This window comes from Rhamphochromis sp. 'chilingali', assembly GCF_963969265.1.
Source record: "Rhamphochromis sp. 'chilingali' genome assembly, chromosome: 14".
Lineage (NCBI taxonomy): Eukaryota > Metazoa > Chordata > Actinopteri > Cichliformes > Cichlidae > Rhamphochromis > Rhamphochromis sp. 'chilingali'.
The window spans coordinates 13,047,945-13,066,462 of NC_137941.1; the positions used below are offsets into that span (position 1 = coordinate 13,047,945).

The following is an 18,518-nucleotide window of genomic DNA, read 5'->3' on the forward strand; positions in this document are numbered from 1 at the left end:
TGGCAGGTTCATAACATACGGCAACAACATGACCTTGTCCTGGATGGGCCCGCTTGAGCCCAGTGACAGGGGCAACAGGGGCCAATGGGGTGAGTGAGAGTGGTGAAAAATGAGACACCAGATGGATATGTTAATATAGTTGGCATGCTGTAATCTGCTACTGTTCCTCTCTCTGTCTCTCTCTTCTGCTCTTACTCTTTTTCAGCCTGATTCGCTTGCTCAATTTGTCAATGAGCACACACAGCATAAAATGTCATTCTTAAAGCTTCAGAAAGAAGCAGATGACTGGGCTCCCTCTATCATGAGCCAGCCAGAGCTGTAGCCACACATAATCAAGTTTGTGGCGCAGACTCATTTAATTTGTGCCCTCTTCAATTACAGTAGCTTATAATTTACAAAAAAAAGTAAATACATAACAGAGGGAACTCAGCACACTAATTAAAACAGAGATCCAATCAAATATCAGCTAAAGCACTCAATACAATAATGATGAGTACAGATGGTGCAGTTGATGGGGTATTTTGTGGCAGTTTTTCTTTCTTTTTCACAGTTCCTGAGCCAAACATTTCAGCATTTGACTCTTTGGCATTGACTGGAAACCTTGTAAGTAGCATGAACCGATGTTTTTCTTTGAAAATTTTGTTCTTAAATGGATTTCATGACATTCTGCTATGAAATGTTTGCACACCCATGGGAACAACAGTAATCAGTAAGTATAAAAGATCAAAGTGTTTCTTAATTGCATACAGTATGTTGTATATTTTTTCAATTAATTTAGCACAATTAAGACACTTTTTGGTGTGACTAAGTGTTTTTGGTTTTTTGCAATGAGATGAGGTACTTGTAGATAGAAACATAATTGATTTGTACACTCTTTCTGAAAGAAGAGTCTCCCAAGACTATGAATCAAGTAATATTGATTCATAGTCAAGATAAATTAATCATCATCTGGAAGTTTATATTCAGAATGAGTCACATCTTATGAAGAGCAATGTACGTACTTTGTATGTACAAAGTGCTCTGAGGCAATGATAACTGAAATGGTATTCAAAATGATAAACAGTTTAAATTTTTATTTAAAATTTGTTCCTTTGGGGTTCCATCAGTCAGCAGAACTTTGTGTTTTTCTCAATCTGTTCTTCTCACATGAAGTATTGGGTCTGGTTGAATTTGCAGTTAGTGAGATGATTGCTGATATGTCACTATGTTTCAGTTTAAAGGTGTGTAGTGTCACTGACTGTTATATAATATAGTTAAAACTTGACAGGAGCTGTATATGACCCCTGTTACAATTGATAGTTTGACAAATCTCTGTAATATGTAATTAAAATTTGACATTGTACATTGTAACATTTTCTTCATACAGTCAAGTTTTCACGTCAATATATGCAGTTCTGTGAAAAACTAAGGATAGTTCCCAATTCAATAGCTTGTAGAACCAGCTTCAGCAGCAAGAACTTATATAATGATCATTTTCTATACGGCTTCATCATTCTCTCACATCGTTATGGAGGAATTTTGGCCCAATTTTTTTACAATGTTGCTTCATTCACTGATCCAGATTTGCAGGCATTCGTTTATGCACAGATCTCTTAAGGTCCTACTACAACATTTCAATTGGGTCTGAACTTTGTATGGACCGTTGCAAGACCTAGATTCTTTTCTTTTTCAGTCATTCTGTTGTGCATTTTCTGCTTTGCTTGAGATCATTGTTGATTGATCCAGATGAATGATCCAATTTCAGCCAAGCCAAGTCCCATTTGACTGTAGAATTTTTTGGTATACAGAGAAATTCGGCCCTGGTCCTATGGCTGTGAAATAAGCCAAAATAATCACCTTTCCACCTCCATGTTTGACAGTTGGTATCAGGTGCTGGTATGTGTTTATTTTTCACCAAACACAGTGCGGTGTATTTTGGCCAGTCATCTCTACTTTGTTCTTGTCTGTCCAAAGGACATTGCTCCACAAGTCTTGTGGTTTGTTCAGAAGCAACTTTGCAAACTTAAGACATTTTGCCATGTTCTTTTTAGAGAGAAGATGCTTCTTTCCTGGCAACCCATCAAAACAAACCATACTTGTTCAGTCTTCCTCTAATAGTAGTGTCATGACCTTTAACATTTAAGATGTTAACTGTGGAGCCTGAGATGTAGCTCTTGGGTTTTTTGCAGTTTCTCTGAGCTTTGCACAGTCTGACCTTGGGGTGAATTTGCTGGGATATTGACACAAGTGCATCTGATTAGCAGTGCCTCCATGTTACTTTTCTTTTTTATTTCCCATAGAAGCAATAATGATGTACTTAGACTGCATAAATTCCTGTGAGAACTTTCTTTTTCTCATAACTGTACACAACTTGGAATTACTGTTAAATGGATATGTTGTTTATTGATACGTATTAAGAAAGACATCTGTGTTGTTTGTGACAACATACTGAGATATAGATTTTGTTTGTCACCGTAAAGGAGTGCAGACTAAAAGAAAAGACTTACAAGTGAACTCTGCACATCATACTGTAAGTTTAACAATTACTCCTATGAGTAAAGTTTAAAATTACTTTTTCTGTGTTACTTAACTCGACTTGTGTGCCTCACAATTACAAACAGCTGACCAATTAAAGAAAAAAAAAATCCCCAAACAACATTAAGTGTCCCAGGAAGTTTCTGGATTTTTTGACTTGACTGGATATATGATTGAGCATTAATCTTCAAAAGCAATTTCCTCTCATTTGATGTTTTGATGATGTGGTGGAGCGCTATGTGACCAAGATCTTTTGCATGTGTGTGGGCACTATTATCTTTAAAGAGACCAACCACATCAGGATGGATGGGTTAAAGGTGACTCTGAACATCTTTGTGAACCTGCAATAATTTGCAGCAAGAAGATCAAACCATACCATCAAAATGCTCTTTATAGCGTAAGAGAGCAGCAGAATCGCGTCACTATAGGAGTCAGACGGATTTCAGGATTCATTCAATGTCTGTATGCTGTCGAGCTGAATGTAAATACATTCCTCTATGAACTGAGTATAACCCTACGGCCAATGAAAATGGTTCACTGCTTATGTCATTAAATCCCAAAATGCATGGTTGTCAGTCTAACCCTAAGTGTATTTGTCTTGACTCAGAGATATTTGACTCTCACGGAGATAATTTATGTTCTGCCAACAACATCATGATGCGATATTCCTTTATGTCCTTAATCGCATTGGTACAGCTTGTGCATCTGGCGTTTAACAACATAGGTTATGAGTCAGTTGTTGACTAAGGATGATGACTGCGAGAAACCGCAACTATTTAGAGCAGGGGTTTATTCGGATTTTTTCACCTCCCAAAGGTGGGACAGTCTCGCTATCTACTGAGCCTGGTCTGTTTGTGCTTTCCAGTGAGGGAGTGTATGGAGATTGCCTGGGGTTGTTTGCAAAGGGGTGGGTGTGTTGAAAGACTGCTGAGAAAGCACTTGAGTAAATATCAACTGCGTTTGATTTGAACTGTAATGTTGCCTACAGGAAGAGTCTTCAAGTGTGTACACTTCTTTATTTTCAAGTAGGATAGTGGGTAGTTCTTAAAGCTCCCTTAAATGGAAGCTGGACAAGACAATAACTGCACTGTACATGTTCAATACAAGCAATGAGCTGTCAGGTTACACTCTTTAGGCTGATGCAAATCTGGCTGGAGGCAATACTCGTGTGTAAATATAGTGTATAGACCTTCAATTGGCATCAACCCAAACCAAGTTTTTGAATCGGGAAGAAAAAAAAGCATGGAATATTGATTTTCGGAAAATAACAAATTTACTTGTAGATTACTGTTTCGCTAGGTACCAGAGTGTGCACTGGTGCAGATCTTTATGGCAAATTGCCTGTGTGGTTGTTTGAAAGAAAATGTGATCAAGCAATTTTCCCTAGTGTGAAAATATTTTATCTGCAGGCATTTTCTTTTGAGTTACTATATTAACACAAAAGCATGCATTGGCCATATTTGATTTTCAATAATCAAATAGTTGTTTGATCTTTGATTGCCTCAATAAAATAGCTCATCATAAAATATACTTTACCCCCCTGGCTTTGCCCAACAGCAAATAGTTGTTTACATTGCAGTCAATCCTGTGAGCAAAGTGTATTAAATGCCTGCCCACTGTCAGTTATTTGTTTGGTGAGTTTGCCGTTTTACAGCCCGATAGTTCAAAACCCGGCAATAACTTGTCAGCTCTCAGACACTTTCAGTCAGAGGAGAAAACAGCATGCAACAAGGTTTGCACCTTACAACCAATCAATAAATGGAATAACTGCCACTTAGACCATTATACCATCCTTTTTTCAGTGCTGGAGTAATGAACTGTAATAGAGAAATGATAATAATGATGATAGTCATAATTAGTGGGATAATAACCAGGCAATCACTGGGTGTCGAAACGGGAGACATTAACTGTGATCTATGATTGATCTTTTGCGAGGCCGGCAGCTTGATAATCGAGCAGGAATTCTGTGGAATGGGTTGATGTAGAGAGTATCTGTTGAGTACCGAGTGTCTAATAAATGTTTGTTTTTTATTATTATTATTATGCTCCAGAAGCAAAAGTGTAATCAATCTGAATTCATGCTTGAAAGAAAATTATTTGCCGCATTTCCCCTTTCTTAATTGCAACCACACTATAAAACAACCTTGCTAACTGTGCAATGCAATTCAGCACAGTCACTCAAGTATAGCACCTTAAAGTGAAATTTGAGGAATTCAATTTGAGGTAGTCCTTTACTTGAGTATTTTTATGTTATGCTGCATTACACTTTCAATAAAAGCTACCAGTTCGTTTGCTATTACTATTAACCAAGAAAAAACATCCTTCAATATTAATCAAATACTCAAAAGGTATACTGAAAAATAAAACCAGACAGCATTGTCCATTCCTGAAATTCTTGCTATTTTTGTAATCTTAGTGTGTTTTGTCCACTGTCATTTCAGTAAATAATGCATACACTGTCTCCAGAGACAAAGGAGAGACTGTATCTGCACATATATGCACGTGAGCATACAAAGACGTGCATGTGTGTGCAAATGTATGTCTATATATATGATGGTGTGCATTTGAGCCCCCTTTTAAGAGTGCACTCTTGCCTGTCTGCACACTGAAACCCTCTATTGCGTGTGTGTGTGCATGTGTGTCTGATGGAAGTTGATTTTGTGGTAAGCCTTGGAGACAGTGAAGACTGTCATCAATATTGTACTTTCTTTTCCTCTGAGCTTTCGAATGTATCAACGTGTGTGTATGTGTGTGTGTGTGTGTGTGTGCGGGTGTAAGACCATGAGTGTGTGAGGCCTTTATAGACAGCCCCAATTTGACAAAGGCAGCGTGAGACTTGCCTGCATGCTGTCAACGAGTTCTAACAAAAGCCAAATTGTAACAGGGGGATCCTGTCTCTGCCATGATAACAGCTTCAACAATGTGGAACCTTGAGTCCTGATCAGGAGAAATGAGTAGGACAGGTTTTCTATAGTTTAGCTTCATTTGCTTCATTTCTCAGATGATACCGATGACATCCCAACACAACCTTGAGCTGTGACAATTCTACCGGGACCCTTGAAAGGGTTTAAAAAGAGCTGTTAGCTTATAAAATGTCCTATGCTGGCTTTTAAGATGTGCTCGGAAAAGGAATCTGCTCAAACAGGCTTCATAGGCACAGGGGCGCAGAAATGGATAAGGACAAGGAAAGTTAAATTACAAACATTGCAGTTTCATGTAATATTATTCAAATTTCCCTCAAACACTTGAGATAAGCAGGCCTGTATGAGCATAAACTAATTTCCAAACTCCCAAACCTCTAAACAACAAGTACCAGTACAACTATGCACTGAATAATTCTACAACTACTGTAGATGGTGTATTCACATCACATTTATATTGATAGCTACTGTATATCGCTTGAATCGCAGTTATGCTAAATAAAACAGCAGAGCAGAGCCTGGGACCTTGAATTAGGAAGCTTGCCGTTTTATGACTGTTAATGACACATCATGCACTTTCCAAACAGACAATATTTTCAAAGTTGTTCTGAAAAATGTAAGTTACACTTTGATCTAAACTTTTAATTTATTTACTTGGGAAAAAGTTTCTAGTGCAAGTAGTTAGCTATGTTTCTTGTTAAGGTAAGCTTCTTTTATGTAGGTTAACAGCTTAATTAAGCAGGTTATTTACTTAGGACATTATCACTTCCAAATTAGCCAAGTTAGTTAGTTTTTATGCTTAAAAGAAACCCCCACAAAATACAAAAACTATCTTTGCTTTGTTTTAATATATCACTTTGAAAACAGTTCAGAATAGACTGTGTCCATACATGAAGACATAAATAAACTTTATGGTTACTCAGGTTGGTTGACTCGATTGAAAACTATAAATATCTAGTTTTACATCCTCTGGGGTATGACATTTTGACACTCTATCCAAAATGTATTTCAAGGTGCCCAAGGTGAATCTTCATTTAACAAAACCCACCTGCTCTGGTTGTGCTAATGTAGGCAGTATGGCTCAATTCAAAGCAGGTGCTTTGGCATATCATTTCTCATGCCTCGATTGAGTAGAGACACAGAGTGGTTCTTTTCTGTAACAATGTCTGACTCTACATCTCTTGTCAGTCTGGTTATGCTTCTTGTTCTGTTCTGCAGTTTTAGTGAACTGGTTTTCTGGCTGCTGTAAGCTGTAGATCAGGGGTAGGCAACTCCAAGCCTCGAGTGCCGGTGTCCTGCAGGTTTTAGATCGCACCCTGGGTTAACACACCTGAATCAAATGATTAGTTCATTACCAGGCCTCTGGAGAACTTCAAGAAATGCTGAGGAGTCATTTAGCCCTTTAAATCAGCTGTGATGGATCATGGACACATCTAAAACCTCCAGGACACCGGCACTCAAGGCCTGGAGTTTGCCTACCCCTGCTGTAGATGACGCTGCTCAAACGGATCTTCCAGAGAGGAGAATAGCTTGGTTTTAAGGTTAAGTAGTTGCTAATGGCTTACAAGCAAAAATGTAAGCTTTATTAGTTACTATATTATTCCCTTTTAAGACACTAGGCTGTAATTTAGGTGGGTGTCTTTTTATTATATGACATTTTCAGAAATGTTATTGCTTGTATACCTTTAATTAAAACAGAAAATAAGAAAAAAAATCTTTAAACATAATAAAGTCTGATGAAAAAGGTTTGCAGACACAGAGGAATTTGTGCTTCTGAAGTCTGACTCATGTACTTGAAATTGTATTTTTTCCCTGAGAAATAATTGAAGACAGAAGAAAAAAGAAAGAAAGAAAGAAATGTCCTTTCTATGAGTCAGAGACCACTGAAAATAACTGATGGTGTAGGTCTTTATGTGTGACCGTGTAACTTGACCTGCACTACAGCTACATCATAAGTCCACTCCCATTAACAATTTTATTGCTAATTGCAGTGAACTGGAATATGGAGAGGTTGAGACCATTAAAAGGTTTAATGGCATGTTGGTTGTACTTGACTTTGATTGCTTTTTCTTTGCAGTTAGTCTCTCTCATTTTGGCAAGTGCATTATTAAAACACCAAAAAGACTTCTTCTCTACCAAAATTGATAGTGTTGGGAGCTACTTAAGACACTTCTAACATTTTTATATAGCAATAAATGATATATGCTGGGCAAATCTTTTAGCAGGGAGAGTATTTCAATTACAAAAACAAGATGCAAAACCTGCCAAATGTTCTGCCTCAACCACCGTGACGAGATAAACTAAGGTTTATGTAAATGAGGTAAGTCTAATTAATGGAGCAAATGACTACATATATCAATAAATTATAACTATTAATTTGGACTTTACATTTCAAAGGGCTAGGGAGATTAGCATTTAATAATTTCTTGTAGATGTGCATTTTTGCAGAATCGTGGGTGTGAAAAAAATGTTATTACAATTTACAGGAGGAACGACTGTGATATCACCTCATACATAAAAAGTGAATCTTTGACAAAGTAATCTATGGAGGCCACCATCTGATATTGTCATGCAGTAAGCAATGTATCACAATTAGTTAATCCGCTTTCACCTTGTCCTCAATTCAAAGAGCTGGCAGGTATGTTGCAGCCCGGGTGGGTGAGATGTCACAGAGCCTGGCACCTGGCTCTGGCAAAACAGCGGACATGTCAACCAGACATCACACTCAAAAACACAAATCCACTCATTGATTTATCTTTGACCATAACTGCTCAAATAGACATGTTTGTAATTCATTCAGACTTACAGTTCACATTACCAGACTCTTAATCTGTTATATTGTTACACACACAGCAAGGTTTGAGTCAATTCTAGAGTAGCTAGTGAGGATGTATCTACAGTGGCAGCTTAGTAATTGAAAGTGAAGTGGGTCTAAGCCACAGGTGTCGAACTCCAGGCCTCGAGGGCCGGTGTCCTGCAAGTTATAGATGGATTCTTGATCCATCACCAATGTTGGGTGTAATGCGTTACTAAGTAATGTGTTACTGTAATTAAATTACTTTTCCACTGAAAAAGTAGAGTAACTAATTACTGTTCATTTTTAGGTATTTTAATTACAGTTACTTACAATGTACTTGCAATACATTGTAAAATAATTAAACTCGCTGAATATCATTATTTAATTTCAATAATTTATCTTCTAAACGTAGAAGTAAACTCTGCCACTTTAACATCGCTGTAGTGCAGGTGCACGTCATTTCGCGCCAGTTTGCTGCATAGTCGTATTCTAAAGCGGAAGATGTCGGACTCGGCTGAAGCGAGTGGCTCAAGTGGCTGTTTTATGAAATGGACATGCTCTTCACTTCTCTGAAACAAGCAGACAAGAACATTACAGTAATATGTAAGCTATGTCCTGGGGAGAAAAAACTATCGGCTGCTGTTAATAGCAGGAGTAATCTACTGAAGCGCCTGACACGAGAGCATAGACGAACACTTCTGAATGATCCTTGTTCATCATCCATGGATGATGAACTAGGATCATTTTCGAGAAAAGTTAACCTCTGACCTTGAGGTCAAGAACACCGGAACTTGGACTTATCTGAGATTTTAAGTAGATGCACCTATGGTATGAACTTGAAAATCCGAGGTGATATCATTCTCGATTTATTGTGTTCACAAAATTTTCAGAAATCTTGACCTCTGACTTTAAATTTGAGGTCAAACGCATTGGGACAAACTCGGGTTTTCAGGTAGAACAAACCCCAACTACTAAGACCACAAGGCCATCCATCTGTACATCTTCCATCTGTTGATTTTCCACTGCTTATCTGGTCTGGGTCATAGTGGCAGTGGACTGAGCAAGGTATCCCAGATGTCCTTTTCAATTTTCTCTAGCCAAGCCCTCGATCTCTTCCTGGGAAAATCCCAAGTCATTCCCTGTCCAGATGGGAAATGTAATCCTTACAATGTGTTCTGCCCTCCCCTCCTGTTCCCAGTTACATGATCCAAAAATGCCTGCAGAGGAAGGCAGCAAGGACGTAATACTAATTGTATGCCTAAACCAATCAAATTAGCACCTTTTGATGTAAAGACACAGCTATTCTAACTTAAAATACCTTTTGGCTGCTCGTATCCATGTTCTATTCTTTCTTTAACAAACCAAAGCTTGTCACCGTGCTGTATGTGAGAATTTGAAAGCAGGAAGACTGGCAAATCCTGAGCTAATGCCTCAGGCTCAACAACCTTTTCACCATGTTCCAACACAACATCTACACTGCCACTGATGCTGCACCAGTCAGTCTATCAACCTCACGATTATTCGATTTTTTTCCTATTCATTTGGAGCAAAGACCCCAACCAGGTGAAAGCAAAACAGTATTTTCACAGCTATAAATAAAAAACAGTAATACAACTGCAGGTTATTATTTCAAAACCCCAGTAAGTGATTTTACTCGAGATGTTTTACTAGCTAGCTCATTATGTGGTGACATCTTGAGTTTAAAGATATTTCTGATTTTAAATTACATGCTTTTAAATTTTTAAGGCATCTGGTATTATTCTCAGGTATTACCCATGTGTCTCATTGTGGCCAAAAGGACAACTGTGTACTGTTCAAAAGAACTAATGAATATTATCAAAATAGTTAACAATGAAATGTTCATTAGACAACAAAAAACGCTGTCTGCACACAGCAGTGAATACAAACCTAAATGCATTTGATGTGTGTCAACTTCTGCCTGATTGGTAGTGAGCAAATAAACTCTATATGGCAAAAGGCAGCAGTTTCTCAGAATGACACTTCTAGTTGACTCATAAATAAAATGATCAAAACCTGTAATTAATATGCAAACAGTATATGCTGTATATGCTAATGTGTTGGATTTCCATTAAACCCCTAATCAAGAGATATCAGTATCTCTGCAGATAGGGCTCCCTGTATCAATTATGATTTCATTTTTATTTGGATACACTGACAATTACAACAACATGTTGAATACAGGGTGCAACATGTTTCAAGACAGTCCTACAATTAAAAAAAAAAATGAAGATGGATCTTTACCAGGGCAATATCAGTAGAATCTCCAGATCTCAGCTATCCCTGTTTCAGTTTTTACACAGACTATCAAATGCTCTCCTCTTTCTCTCCCCTCTGTTTCTCAAAGCAAAGCATTCAAATTGCATTCAGATGTTTGATTCCAAGCAAGCTTTGGCAGATAGCACCCTTGCTCTCAAACCTCATGTTAAGACATGGAGCGCGGCGCAGATCACAAGCATCGAGCCTTTGATACTACCAAACCTTAGAAACGTCAACAAGTGTCCGCCTATCTCTCTTCCTCTCTTGCTCTTACTGTCTCCTTCTCTTTCATGTCCAATCTAATTAATTCTGAAGCTCTTTTTTCTTTTTTTTTGCGGTGGTCTTTCATGATTACATAAATAACTATATGATTTAATGTTAGCGACCAGAATATAACCCCCCCCCCATCCACACCTCCGATTCCCATGGGTAAATATTAGCTTGTTTAATTTAAGCACATCTTCATGTCTGTTTTAATCACTTCTCAAGTTTAATTGAAACATTGTCCATTTGAATTTAAATTTAAGAGTAAGGAGTGCACCCCCTGCTAGGCTACCACAATCACTTCCTTCAAAAAAAGAAAAGAGGAAAACCAAAAACACTGCTGCAGTCATTTTAATTTATTAAGGTTTTCACATTAGTCCAAGAGCAGATCTTAGCCCTGAGGTCGATGGTGCCCTTGAAAAATTGTGTCTCGCCAAAAATAAATTTTTATTTAAATTTTTGCTTCCAATCATGACTACTAGGCAATAAATCAAAATACAAAATCATTAAATAATTTTTAAAAAGTAGTACTGCTGCTGCTACTCCTCCTCCTATTACCACTAATTATAATACTATTCCCTTTATATAGCCACTGTTAATATATGTTAAACACATACAAAGTCGGGCTGTGCCATATACAGCACAGTAACAAATCTATGTAGCACTAGTTGCTTATAGGAACATGGCTTTACAAAGTGGGCTCAAAGGGAAAAATAAAACAACCAGCCAGTGGGTAGTTTATCACAGAGATCTGCGTATGGTGAGTCAACACTGCCTTATTACTGACATGAGAATAGAGAGTCCAATATTTGTACCAACAAAAGATTGCAAACAAAAATAAGCATCCATGGGAGCCTAGGGTATATTCTTCTTTCTACAGTGCTCAGACAAGAGGTATAGAAAAAGAAAAATTGGAGATTCACATACTGAAATAAATACAGACAGGAGAGGGAGAAAAGACAAAGTAGACTGGGGAAATGAGTGAACTGAGTTTTCATTGGAACCCTGGGGATGTATGTAATGAGTTGGAGAGAAGCATGTTTGCCTAGTCTGGTTTACACTGAGAAATGACCCTGTGAAACACACAGTGTGGCCCTCTCACCACACACACATTCACACAATCACTGACTTGGAGGCAACCCAGGCCAGCAATGTTGACAAAAGAAGTAGAAAAGGTGGTGGTGTATTCAGTAAAGAATTTCTACTATAATGCTTGGCTCGGCGAGGCATTCCTACAGCGTAACGTTGTCCAAAATGTGGCATTGAATTGCTGTCACTACTTGATACTGAGACAAGTCTTATAGTTAATGGGACACCGAGCTGTTAAATAAAATAAAAAATCACAAGCTCGATGGCAGTGGTACTTCTGAGTAAAAAAAACTCATAAAATATGTATGTGAGGTAATCAGGTTGTTAGTATTTAACTGTTGCAAATCTGCAACGCCTGCCTGGAGAGGGTTAACTGCATCCAACCACCTTCTTCTGCTCTGACAAAGATTGATGCAGAAAGATGTAGTTGACAGAAAGTTGAATAAGCTAAAAGGCTTAAAGAATTTCAGTACAATTCACGCAATATTTCCTCGATCTTTTCTTAGAATAGACATTGCCAGCTTGTCAGTCTTAGTCTGATTTTTTTATGTGATTTTTTCTTTTTCTTTTTAAGAGCTTAGTGGCTCGATGAAACTTCAGCAGACAGATAGAAATATGTTCCAGTGGGTAAATTACTGCCTGTCCCAAGTTTGATGGCAGTCCTTCACACATTTCAATTTTTTCCACTTAATGTCAAACTCATAGTAGGATCCAGTCCATGATTATCTGTGATTTAACTTAACTTTCTTTTTCTTTAAAAAATAAAAATAAAAAAATCAGTCTTACTTTAGAGGTGGAGATTCTTTCGAGAAACACTGAACAGTCTTTGAACTTTAAGAGAAGGCTTGAGAAAACCGACTCGGGCAAAGGGAGAACACACAAAGGAAGGCCATTACTTCAATTTGAAAGAGACCATTGGAGCCGATCTGCTAGCATGGTTAAAGGAAAACACTGGGAAGTGAAAATAATAAGTAATATGCAAGGCCAAGAGACAATATGAAAATTGTGTGGTGTTGTGTTCACAACAGTGCAGGCCTGCTTGTTATCCTCTTAGATCATGTGCACATTAGACTCAATGTGCCCATGAACACGTGTTCTATAGTATAACCTTTTGTATGGCTTACCAATAATAAATTCATAGTGGCGACTTTGTTTGAGGTGGTAGACAGTTTAAAGTCCTCCTCTTGTCAGCTGCATTCCAATGCCTGATTTAATCATTAAGATATAACACTTATTTATATCACAGTTATCACTCTGTATTGTAGTCCTTGTATTCAGTTGTGTAGAGCCAGAACTGACTAAACATATGACAAAGTCTACAAGTGGATTTCACTTCCCTTCCCAGGCAAATTAGTGTGATGGTTGAGCTGTTTCCACATTTCACCCATCACACTAATATAAAGACAAAGCTATTCATCAAGCCCCTTGTGTAAAACTTCTCCAAGAAGCTGTCCAGATTGACTGGAAACAGCATTTCAGACTGCACTGTGCTTACCACAGCAAAACAGCAGAATAATCCTTTTTTTTTTTTACTTAGCAGTAGCCAGATCAGTTCTAAATTACTCACATCACAACTACAACATACAGTGGGGCAAAAAAGTATTTAGTCAGCCACCGATTGTGCAAGTTCCCCCACCTAAAATGATGACAGAGGTCAGTAATTTGCACCAGAGGTACACTTCAACTGTGAGAGACAGAATGTGAAAAAAAAATCCATGAATCCACATGGTAGGATTTGTAAAGAATTTATTCGTAAATCAGGGTGGAAAATAAGTATTTGGTCAATAATAAAAATACAACTCAATACTTTGTAACATAACCTTTGTTGGCAATAACAGAGGTCAAACATTTACTATAGGTCTTTACCAGGTTTGCACACACAGTAGCTGGTATTTTGGCCCATTCCTCCATGCAGATCTTCTCGAGAGCAGTGATGTTTTGGGGCTGTCGCCGAGCAACATGGACTTTCAACTCCCGCCACAGATTTTCTATGGGGTTGAGGTCTGGAGACTGGCTAGGCCACTCCAGGACTTTCAAATGCTTCTTACGGAGCCACTCCTTTGTTGCCCGGGCGGTGTGTTTTGGATCATTGTCATGTCGTTTCATCTTCAAAGTTCTCACTGATGGAAGGAGGTTTTGGCTCAAAATCTCACGATACATGGCCCCATTCATTCTGTCCTTAACACGGATCAGTCGTCCTGTCCCCTTGGCAGAAAAACAGCCCCATAGCATGATGTTTCCACCCCCATGCTTCACAGTAGGTATGGTGTTCTTGGGATGCAACTCAGTATTCTTCTTCCTCCAAACACGACGAGTTGAGTTTATACCAAAAAGTTCTACTTTGGTTTCATCTGACCACATGACATTCTCCCAATCCTCTGCTGTATCATCCATGTGCTCTCTGGCAAACTTCAGACGGGCCTGGACATGCACTGGCTTCAGCAGCGGAACACGTCTGGCACTGCGGGATTTGATTCCCTGCCGTTGTAGTGTGTTACTGATGGTGACCTTTGTTACTTTGGTCCCAGCTCTCTGCAGGTCATTCACCAGGTCCCCCCGTGTGGTTCTGGGATCTTTGCTCACCGTTCTCATGATCATTTTGACCCCACGGGATGAGATCTTGCGTGGAGCCCCAGATCGAGGGAGATTATCAGTGGTCTTGTATGTCTTTCATTTTCTGATGATTGCTCCCACAGTTGATTTTTTCACACCAAGCTGCTTGCCTATTGTAGATTCACTCTTCCCAGTCTGGTGCAGGTCTACAATACTTTTCCTGGTGTCCTTCGAGAGCTCTTTGGTCTTGGCCATGGCGGAGTTTGGAGTCTGACTGTTTGAGGCTGTGGACAGGTGTCTTTTATACAGATGATGAGTTCAAACAGGTGCCATTCATACAGGTAACGAGTGGGGGACAGAAAAGCTTCTTACAGAAGACGTTACAGGTCTGTGAGAGCCAGAGATTTTCCTTGTTTGAGGTGACCAAATACTTATTTTCCACCCTAATTTACGAATAAATTCTTTACAAATCCTACCATGTGAATTCATGGATTTTTTTTCACATTCTGTCTCTCACAGTTGAAGTGTACCTCTGGTGCAAATTACTGACCTCTGTCATCATTTTAAGTGGGGGAACTTGCACAATCGGTGGCTGACTAAATACTTTTTTGCCCCACTGTATGGAAGAGAGTGCTGTTGGATTCAGAGAGTCAAAAACCAAAAAGTCATAGGGAAGAGAAAATGATTCTTAGTAACAGAACATGCAAGTATAAAACAAAATAGAGAAAAAATTCTGGGCATCATAGCTCTGCGTATGCGGTGGCTCTGATGAATATGCTCATTAGTATGGCTCTCATGACAGATCACTCCATTAATAATCTACAGCTATGATCATGGCCTTGACTGAGAGGGAGGACCACAGGGATGTTGCCTCAGAATGGAGCCCTGTCACTTGCAAGAACCTTAATAGCCATGTGAGGCTGCAAGAGTGCGTGCGCTGAAGATAAACAGAATAAAAAATGTGTATTTTCAAGACGCAAGTTTAGATAGACGTTATTATGAGTCTCATTCAGAGAATTCTTTTTGTATTTATGAAGGACAATTTGTGTTTGTGTCAACTCAAGGGTGGGCACCTTATTAACCGAGGCCCCTGGTGGCTATTTGAGTCTCCAGGAGCGGTAGCCAATTATTGAAAACACAAAACAATATATGCATGGGACACACTGTAACACAACACAGTGGTAAATAATACATTATCATATCTACCCTTTATGAATTATAAATCTCTCCATGTTGACAACTGTTCACAGCAGGCATATATTTATTCATGTACATGTAGCTTATCTCGTTTTTTGACAACGTAATTTGTATGATTAATTCTATACCATGAAAATGTTACACAGCCTGGGGGTTTGTCAGCAGCGGCATGGCAAGACTAAATGCAAGCTATGATCGCCTTTGGTGTTAAATAAAAAGCACTTTATATGTGGTGTGATCACAACTGTGTCCCAAATTTAACTGACGGTTTAATATTTTCCCTTGGCAACTCACTTGGGCAAAGCCTGCTGCTGATGTAGCCAAAAACAGCAATTGAAAATTTTGTCTAAGATATAAAATCAGGGACTACAGGGATTACTAAGCCATTTTCCATTTTCATTCGGATTCTCCTGGCTTTTTAACCTGTTATTTTTCGGTGTGTATGACAATTTCATGAACCACTCAAAAAATGCAAGATATTTGGAGATTTAATCACAGACATGGGAAAACCGGACACATTAACACAGTCATAAGAAACAGAACGTTTTCATAGGACTCCGCAGTCCTGTGAATACCTACATCATCATACAGCCTATGATTCAGTAGCTTGTAGAACAACAACGAATAACTTGAAGCAGAGGTGGGACCAAGTCATTGTTTTGCAAGTCTCAAGTAAGTCTCAAGTCTTTATCCTCAAGTCTCAAGTCAAGTCTCAAGTAATGTCAGGCAAGTCAGAGTCGAGTCTCAAGTCACTGGTGTAAAAGTCCGAGTCAAGTCACAAGTCTGAAATTTTGAATTTCAAGTCCTTTCGAGTCTTTAAAAAAAAAAAAAACGAAAAAATAATGTTGCAGTTATATGCTAAATGTAAATATTAGACCATGTAATTTTAAAATCTGTGTTTTTCTCAACACATGACAAAATAGTGAACTTAGAAAATATACACAAATTGTGAAATTGCACCTCTTTAAAATGCAGCTCAATTAAACCTAGCTCCAAGAATAATTTTCACCGACAGTTCTGAGATAAGCTGCATGTTATTCTTGGATGCGGTTGTAGGACCGGCTTTAAAACCGCATGACAAAAATATCATACACATTAAAAAAAACTGTATCACCAACATAGCCTGGACAACATTTGCTAGTTAGATGAAGTCAGCTATCTCATCTTAGCATATTTATATGCATATTTATAATCATACGGTTCTTGGAGTGAGTGCATACACTCATGAAGTTTAGTAACTTCCGGTCACTGCAACAAGCCCAGGTACAGTTTACCGACAGATGGGTGCAGGACCTTGAAATGCACCGTGTAGAAAGTAAAGACCATCGTACGTATCATAAGTTTACCAGTCTCACAAATCGTCATCATAAATACACATTCATTAACCGTTTATTAATAGGACCTTTGAGCTCAACGGTAATTAATTAGTAGTGGAAATAATTTCTGGTAGCATCACAGAAATGTAGCAGTGACAATAATACTGTATGCTGTAATCGTACTGGGCAATTAGTGATACAAAAAACCTGTTTTATCCTGTGAATAAAAGTATATGTTTTTATCAATGTACCATAATAACAGAAGCGAAACGCAATATTGTGTCAGGACAATTCACTATTTATGCACAATAAATAAAGGAGCATAGCGCAACAATTTCTGTTCAGCGCCAGACTTGCTTGTAACCTATATCACCAATTATGTTAAGAAAAATGACGTATTAACTACTAAAAAACACTGACCTTTGTGTAAATGCTTGGAGCAGACTAACCTGTGAGCTGGAGTGTTCTGGGACGTTATATTTGATCTTTGAATGGCTGCAATCCAGGCCATCCGTCGCGTCTTTGTTACTTTGGAAACATGGCTCGAACAATTTCTCTTCAACGACGTAATCCGATAACAACCGATCTCTTTACCCGTCGGCTTCCCGTGGCTGTCATGCGACCGGCTATTGCAGTTAATAATACAACAGCTTCTTGACATTTTTGTGTTTCTTTTTATCGCTGTGATTTCAATTGAAAGCCTGCGTGCGCTAGTACCTCTTGCCACGAGTTCCCAGAATCCTTTGCGGTTCTACCCGTGAATGACGTCACATTTTCAATCTCTATATAATATGCGTGTTAAATTTTATATTTGGGGTAAAATATCAAGTCTTTTCAAGTAAACCGGTTCAAGTCCAATTCAAGTCCCAAGTCATTGGTGTAAAAGTCCAAGTCAAGTCACAAGTCTTAGAACATTTTTTCAAGTCAAGTCTAAAGTCATAAAATTAATGACTCGAGTCTGACTCGAGTCCAAGTCATGTGACTCGAGTCCACACCTCTGACTTGAAGTAATAATTGTCTGTATGACTTTATCAGTTTCTCATATCACTGTGGAAGATTTTTGACCCAACACTATTTTCCACTGTTGCCTCATTTCATTGTGTTTTGTACAGCTCTCTGAAAGCCCAGCCATAATATTTTGAATCAGGTTGAGGTTTGGCCTCTGACAGGGCCATTGCAACACCTTAATTCTTTTCTTTTCACCCATTTTGCTGTAGATTTGCTGTTGTGCTTGGGATCAATGTCCTGTTGCATGACTGAGCTGGCTTGGGGTAAACACTTTACTCCAAAATGCTTTGGTATACAAACATGTTCATGGTCAAGTCAGTAACACTAAGGTGCCCAGCTCCCTTGGTTGCAAAACAATTGTTCACCCTTCCACTACTGTGCATGAAAGTCAATAATTTGGTCTCGAGAGGTTTTGTGATTTGTTTAGATGCAAGTATGCAAACCTAAGCTGCACTGCTGCCATTTTCTTTTTAGAGGCCGGGGAATTCTCCCAGAAACCCTTCCAAATGACTCACACTTGTTCCACTTTTTTCCAATGTTACCGTCATGAACTTTAACATTTAACATGCTAACTGAGACCAG

The 18,518-nt window shown here is 38.5% G+C and overlaps 1 protein-coding gene across 2 annotated transcripts in view; it reads right to left on the minus strand.

Moving 5' to 3' along the window:
• erbb4b (erb-b2 receptor tyrosine kinase 4b) overlaps window positions 1-18,518 on the minus strand; it is a 359,968-nt gene that overhangs the window by 31,884 nt on the left and 309,566 nt on the right. The window lies entirely within an intron of this gene.